The sequence below is a fragment of the Helianthus annuus genome, chromosome 7, assembly GCF_002127325.2.
Source record: "Helianthus annuus cultivar XRQ/B chromosome 7, HanXRQr2.0-SUNRISE, whole genome shotgun sequence".
NCBI lineage: Eukaryota > Viridiplantae > Streptophyta > Magnoliopsida > Asterales > Asteraceae > Helianthus > Helianthus annuus.
The window spans coordinates 95,392,817-95,401,455 of record NC_035439.2 but is presented as its reverse complement, the minus strand read 5'-3'; positions in this window follow the sequence as shown (position 1 = coordinate 95,401,455).

Here is an 8,639-nt window from a genome sequence, read left to right as displayed (position 1 = left end):
ACTGAACTACCTTTCCATTCATCAATGATGTTCTTCATCTTGACTATATCCATTGGGTGAACATCATCAGCCAGATCTGCATCAGTAATCTTTTGAATATCTTTATCTTTTCTGATCAGGGTATACTTGTTTTGACTTTCATTCCCTAATATGCCTCCTCCAGTGGTCAAAGTATCTATTCTTTCAATAGATACTATTGGATTGGTCAAGTGTTTGTGCAATGTTACCCAGCTGCCATTGTTTCTTTCTTCGATAATACCTTTACTCATTGGTGAGAGTGGCCTTGTTGGGTTGTCTTCTGGACTTTTCCAATAGTAGTACTTTAGATGTTCTTCTGGATACATGATTGTGTGTAGATCACCTTCTAGCACTGTTGATTCTTTGATGTTGCGTTCTGAATCTTCTCTCATTATTTTTCTTGGCCTTTATGAAGAGGTCACTTCCAGCATCGTTGATTCTTTGAGAGCTGCATTATTTTCTTCTGTTTGTTTCTGCACAGTTTTAACAGTTTCTGATAAAACCTTGATTTCTGATTTTTGATTTCTGATTTCTTCCAGTATCAGATCAAGTTTTTCCTCCATGACTGTTTTCACAGTAGCAGCTTTGTCTTCAAGTTCTTTGTGAAGTTGTTTAGGGGACATAGATTGACGTTCTTGGGAAATAGGAGAAACAACAGATGTTTCTCTTCTAACACTAGCAGAAAACACATTTTCTGATGTTCTGAGGTTAAGAGGATTGGAAGTATCCAAATTCTCTGTTCCCTCACTAGAAAATTGAAACAAATTCAAGTCCTGGTTTTCCTCATATCCTTGAACCCTTTCGATTCTCCATGAGTTGTTAAGAAACTTTTATTTTTCTCATCCAGGTTTCCTTGATCAGTAGACTGATCTCCACCTGTTGCCACCACATTTTCCTCCTCAGAATCTGATTCAGAAAATGGGTCTTTTGTTTCACTCACATTTTGTTTTGTAAACATAGTGCTTCTTTGTAAAATTTCATATTTTCCTAGAATTGATTCATCAGAATCACTCTCAGAATTATAAAATAAATTTGTTTAGATTGTGTTGCACCTGTTTCTCCCATATGTGAGCCTTCAGCATGATGCTCTTCTGCTACAGGATTCATATGCACATCTTCATCAGCTGGATGAGGATCAGATTAATCCTGCTGCTCTATTCTTGGTGTGCTTGATTCTTCTGCATCATGCTCTATGGGTGACACATTTTCAAATCCTTCTTTGGTTTCTGCCTGTTTGCTTAACATCCTCAGATATTCTGCTCTGTATGATGAGTCTTCTGGTATCAGACACATCATTCTTTCTGACAGAACAAGTACATCAAAATCTGACTTCCATGACCCTGCAACACTCCAAGGTCTCATAATTTCTGTTTTCCACATAATTTTTGATTTTGGAATTTGTAGGTTCCTTTTAGAAAAAGCATCAGAAATTATGATTGACAGAAATCTGGGGAATGGTAGATGTGAATCTATCTTTCCAGTTTTAGTCAGAATTGATCTTTTGATCAGATTAAATATTTCTGTTCCAAAATCAATATTCAACCCAGTTATGAGGCTGAACATGATTGTTAGTGTTAGGGCTGGATTTTTATGACCTATGATCCTTACTTGGTATCCCAACAAGTGATCCTTGTTTCTTTGGCAGATAGTGATCCTCAGAAGAGCTCCAGGATCAGGATCATCCTAAGGATCCTCATACTAACGATTGTTCTCTTTGGATTTAATGTTGTTTTGCAGGAATTACGAGTTGGACCAGGTCTTAGCAACGTAAACAAGGAATCTGTCACGCTAATTTCGCACATGCATAATCAAAGATGGACGTTATGGAGAATATGGAAACTCAGCACAATTCAAGGGCAATTAATTAGGCTAAATTTACTTCTATTTCTAAAGGGGTAACGAGCTAGTAGTTAGGTGATTTGCCTAAAATACAACCACACACACTTGTATAAATTGCACTCTTCAGCATTTGGAAGACACAACACATTTCTCACACGCTTTAGCATACGATACTATAGTGATCCTTGTACCTAGCTCGTTACCATCCGAAGTTGTAAACATTGTTTGTTATATTGAAGTTTGGTGATCGGTAGTTTCCATCACCCGAGGTTTTTTATGCCGGAGATCATTCATTGATCAAGGGCTTTTTCCTCGTATAAATCCTTGTGTCACTTGTGCAATTTTCATTATAGTGATCCTTATCTTTGTTCATCATTCCAAGCATCATTCCCCGTTTACAAAGAGTTTGGTTGCATTATCCTTGTGTGATTTTTGACCAAAACAGTTTGGCGCCCACCGTGGGGCAATTGGTGCTTCATTCATACCAAAATTTTTTCTGTTGGTGATCATTCCAGAAGCGTTGCATGGCTTCATCATTGAAGAATACTTCCATAGCGATGTCTGCAGTCAATTCATCTAATGGCATTCCACCTTTGCCTCCACCACCAGCTGGATCTCAGAAAAATGCTGAGAAGAGACCAACTCCTATCTTCTCTAAACCTTCATCTTCTGCTCTAACTTCTTCTTCTCCCAGTACTAGTGATATATTTACTTTGATTTTGCAGATGAGGGATCGTATGCAGCAGCAGGATGAAACTAATGATAGGATCCTCAAGGAAATCGGAGATCTCAAAAGGCAAAAGAAAACGGCAGAGGATCATTCCCCACTAATGCCCAAATCTTTGAATTTTGACACTCCGATGATTACTTCTCAGCCATCAGGGGCCCCAGACATTCAACATATGGGTGGATTAAGAGGAGTGCATTTCGGCCCAGCAGCAGTGACTCAGGCATCAGGATCATATTTCCAACCGGCAGGATCCTATACTCAGCATATGGGATCCTTCATGAACTCAGGATCCTCCTTTGTTCCAGGATTATCCCAGGTTCAAGGATCCTCCTTCGTTCCAGGATCATCACATGTTCAGGGATCCCTTCAGATACCAGGATCCTTGAAGAATTTGCAAACAGGAAGTCCAGATGTCCATCAAGGAGATTTTATTCCGATGCAGACCATTGCTTCCACTGGTCCCTCCATCATCCCAGAATCCCAGCAATATGGATTCACATCCAATGTTCCTAACTTGAACCTGATGGGAAGTAACACTTTTAATAATTCTCATACCACTAACCATGGATTCATGCAGGATACAGGTATCAACCATGCTATGGCCAGAGAACTGCAGAAACTGAAGGATATGATATCAAGTGTTCCAGGGGTAGTCAAACCTATCCCGGAAATTGCAGATGGAAGCCATAAGGTATCTCGTTTTGCACCACCAATTTGTGATGCTGAGATACCCAAAAGATTCCACATCCCTACTACGAAGCTGTATGATGGTACGACGGATCCTGAGGAACGCATAGCACAATACAGGGAGAGGATGGAGATCAATCCAATTCCAGAAAGATTAAAGGAAGCATGTCTGTGCAAGGGATTTGGATCCACTCTTACTGGATCAGCTCTTAAGTGGCTGCTAAGTCTTCCCCTTACTCTATTACTTCGTTTGCTAATTTAGTTAACTTATTTAATAATCAATTTTCTTGTAGTGGAAAATTTGAACGATTGACTAGCGATTTATACAGGATAACTCAGGGTCATAATGAATCATTAAGGGATTATATAACCAAATTTAGTAAAGAATCCTTGGATATTCCTAACTTGGATGTGGCCACAGCTGTTGAGGCCTTCAAGATGGGATTGCTTAAGGATTCAATGTTCTATGATGATCTTGTTATGACACCATGCAGGAACCTAGACGAAGTAAGAACTCGGGCACTCAGGTTCATCCGGCTAGAGGATGACAAGAGGATCCAGGAGAGACAAGTAGGATCCTCAAAACAAGAAAAGCAAGGATCCTCTTTCAAAAGCAACAAATTCAAATCCTATAACAGAACTGACAACCAGAATGTGCATGCTGTTGACCAAGAAGAGGATGATGAAGATTATCCTCCGATTTCTGAATATTGTTTTTCCGTTGATAACCATGAACTAATCCTTGCAATGCAGAATCTAGGAGAAAAGGCCAGATGGCCCAGAAAAAATGACAAACCAGCCGCAGCTAAAGATAAGTCAAAGTGGTGTGCATACCATGAGGATTTTGGGCATTTGACAGAGGAATGCATCGCATTACGAAAGGAAATTGGATATCTGCTGAGCAAGGTGCATTTGAAAGAATTGTTGGGAAGAAAAAAGCAAAGGACTCAGGATCCTGAAAGGATCCCTGAAAGAGCTCCAGCTCCTCCGGCAGATGCACAAGTGATCAACTTTATTTCTGGAGGATCAGACATATGTGGTACATCCTTCTCAGCAGCTAAAAGGCATGCAAAGGAAGCTAAAATGAATAACGGAGAAAAACTTATACGAACATCAAGTGTCTCGGAAGGAAAAGTGATAACCTTTGATGAGGATGATCGAGTTGACATCCAGGATCCTCATCATGATAGTTTAGTTATTACTCTCTTTATTTCTAACCACTTTGTCTGTAGGATCCTTATTGACGGAGGAAGCTTAATAAACATTATCCAGCTTGATGTTCTGAAGAAAATAGGTATCCCTGAATCAGATATCACACCAAGATCCTCCGTGCTTGTAGGATTTAGTGGCGAAACTAAGAAAACCCTGGGGGACATCAAACTCCCAATTTACGTGGAAGGATTACATAATCATCAGAAATTTTGTGTTATTGACTGTTTGTCTTGTTGGAATGTTATCCTTGGCAGGCCCTGGATACACGATATGAAGGCAGTCCCATCCACCTACCATCAATGTGTGAAGCTCCCTAGCCCTTGGGGAATAATCAAGATCGATAGTGATCAGCAGGAGGCTAAGGATTGTTACACCTCATCAATGAAACCAGCCTCGAAATCAAAGGAGCAATAGCAATTAAAGTATCCTCCAAGGGGTGTCTTAGAGACAAGAGAGCAGGATGTGGACGAAATCCTCTTGGATCCTAATGATCCTGAATCCAAAATCTACATCGGATCAGGGATCCTTGATAAAATGAAAGAAGACATAGTATCCTTCCTCAAAAGAAGAAAATCTACCTTTGCATGGAAACATGAGGATATGACAGGTAAATTCTTAGGATATATGGTAACCCAGAGGGGCATTGAAGCAAGCCCGGAACAAATCAAAGCATTGGTGAATATCAAATCCCCTGCCAACGCTAAGGATGTGCAAAGGCTAACAGGCAGGATAGCAGCTCTAAACAGATTTATATCCAAATCCTCAGAAAAATGTAAAGAATTCTATGATATCCTAAGGAAGAACAAGAAATTCGAATGGACTGAAAAGCATGAGAATGCTTTACAAGCCCTAAAAGAATACATGTCCTCAGCTCCAACATTGATGAAACCAGAAAAAGGAGATGTGTTATCCTTATACCTTGCGGTATCCTCAAAAGCAGTAAGTGCAGTCCTTGTTAAGGATCATGAAGGTACACAATATCCTGTCTATTATGTAAGTAAGAGTTTACTTGATGCTGAATCCAGGTATTCACACCTTGAAAAACTTATTCTTGCACTAATTATGGCATCTACTAAACTAAGACATTATTTTGAAACCCATGTTATTGTTGTTAGAACTAATTTTCCAATTAAGAATGTCCTCAGGAAACCAGAGATGTCCGGAAGGATGGCTAAGTGGGCAGTAAAGCTTAGTGCCCATTGTTAGGGCTGGATTTTTACAATACATGATCCTCACGTGTGATCCTAACCAGTGATCCTTGTCTCTTTGGCAGATAGTGATCCTCAGCGGAGTTCCAGGATCAGGATTACGGACCATCATAGGATCCTCATGCTAACAGTTGCTTTCGTTGAACTTAATGTCATTTTGCAGGAATGTCAAGCAGGATCCGCTCTTAGCATCACGATCAAAGGACGCGTATTTACAATTATAACATGTGCTTAATCGAAGATGAACGTTGCAAAGGATATGGAAACTTGGCATGATTTAAAGGCGACAATTTAGGCTAGATTTACTTTTATTTCTAAAGGGGTAATGAGCTGATTATTAGTCTTTTTACCTAAAATAGGTCACCTACACTTGTATATATAACACTCTTCCCCATTCGGAAGAACACACAACACAGTTCTCACACGCTTAGACACACATTACGATAGTGATCCTTGTACTCAGCTCATTATCATCCGAAGTTGTAACCATATTTTGATATATTGAAGTTTGGTGATCGGTAGTTGCCATCACCCGAGGTTTTTTATGCCGGAGATCATACATTGATCAAGGGCTTTTTCCTCGTATAAATCATTGTGTCTTTGCATATTTCATAGTAAAAGTGATCCTTTACTTTTTCAACAAACCAAGCATCATACCCCGTTTACATAGAGTTTGGTTGCATTATCCTTTGTGTGATTTTTGACCAAAACAGTTTGGCGCCCACCGTGGGGCAATTGGTGCTTCATTCATAAGAAAACCTTTTGTTCGAAATCCTTTCGAAGAATTACATGGCTTCATCATTGAAAAACATGTCCACGGCGATGTCTGCAGTCACCTCGTCTCAGAACACTCTGCCTCCTCCATCGGCAGGATCCCAGAAGAATGCTGAGAAGAGACCAACTCCTACTAACTCTAAACCTCCATCTTCTTCTGCTATGAATTCTTATACTCCCAGTACTAGTGACGTATTTACTTTGATTTTGCAGATGAAGGATCGCATGCAGCGGCAGGATGAAACTAATGACAGGATCCTCAGGGAAATTGGAGACCTCAAAAGGCAAAAGATAGCGGCAGAGGATCATTCCCCACTGATGCCCAAATCTCTGAGCTTTGATACTCCAATGATCACTTCTCAGCCATTGGGAGTCCCAGACGTGCAAATTATGGGAGAATCAAGAGGATTGCACCTCGGATCGGCAGCAATGACTCAGGCATCAGGCTCACACTTTTAGCCGGCAGGATCCTATCCCCAGCATATGGGATCCTTCATGAATTCAGGAGCCTATCCGGGAGCACAGCAGTTTCAAGGATCCTACTTTGTTCCAGGATCATCCCAGGGTCGAGGATCCTCCTTTGTTCCAGGATCATCCCCGGTTCAAGGATCCCTCTTTGTCCTAGGATCGTCCCAGGTTCAAGGATCCTCCTTCGTTCCAGGATCATCCCAGATACCAGGATCCTTCCAGATGCCAGGATCCCTAAAAAGTTTGCAAACAGGAAGTCTACATGTCCATCAAGGGGACTTCATTCCAATGCAGACCATTGCTTCCACTGGTCCCTCCGTTATCCCAGAATCCCAGCAATATGGATTCACACCCAATGTTCCTAACTTGAACTCAATGGGAGGTAACACTTTAAATAATTATCCTACCACTAACCATGGATTCATGCAGGATACAGGTGTCAATCATGCTATGGCCAGGGAGTTGCAGAAGCTAAAAGATATGATCTCAAGTGTTCCAGGGGTAGTCAAGCCTATCCCGGAGATTGCAGATGGAAGCCATAAGGTATCTCGTTTTGCACCACCGATTTGTGATGCAGAGGTACCCAAAAGGTTCCATATCCCTACCATGAAGCTGTATGACGGTACAACGGATCCTGAGGAGCACATAGCTCAATACAGGGAGAGGATGGAGATCAATCCAATCCCGGAAAAGTTAAAGGAAGCATGCCTATGTAAAGGATTTGGATCCACTCTTACTGGATCAGCTCTTAAATGGCTGCTAAGTCTTCTCCCTTACTCTATTACTTCATTTGCTAACTTAGTTAATTTATTCAATAACCAATTCTCTTGTAGTAGAAAATTTGAAATATTAACTAGCGATTTATATAGGGTATCTCAAAGTCATAATGAATCATTAAGGGATTACATAACTAAATTTAGTAAAGAATCCTTGGACATTCCCAACTTGGATATGGCTACGGCTGTTGAAGCCTTCAAAATGGGACTGCTTAAGGATTCATTATTCTATGATGATCTTGTTATGACACCATGCAGGAATCTAGATGAAGTAAGAACTCGGGCACTCAGGTTTATCCGGCTAGAGGATGACAAGAGGATACAGGAGAGACAAGTAGGATCCTCAAAACCGGAGAAGCAAGGATCCTCCTTCAAGAACAATAAATTCAAATCCTACCATAGAAATGACAACCAGAATGTGCATGCTGTTGATCAAGAAGAGGATGATGAAGATTATCCTCCAATCTCCGAATATTGTTTTTCCGTTGATAATCATGAACTAATCCTTTCAATGCAGAATCTAGGAGAAAAAGCTAGGTGGCCCAGGAAGAATGATAAACCATCCGGGACTAAAGACAAGTCAAAATGGTGTGCATACCATGAGGATTTCGGGCATCTAACTGAAGAATGCATAGCTTTAAGAAAAGAAATTGGATATCTGTTAAGCAAGGGGCATCTAAAAGAATTGTTAGGAAGAAAAAAGCAAAGGACTCAGGATCCTGAAAGGATCCCTGAAAAGGCTCCAGCCCCTCCGGCGAATGCACAAGTGATCAACTTTATTTCCGGAGGATCAGACATCTGTGGTACATCCTTCTCGGCGGCCAAAAGGCATGCAAAGGAAGCAAAAATGGATAATGGAGAGAGACCTATTCGAACATCAAGTGTCTAGGAAGGAAAGACGATAACGTTTGATGAGAATGATCGCAT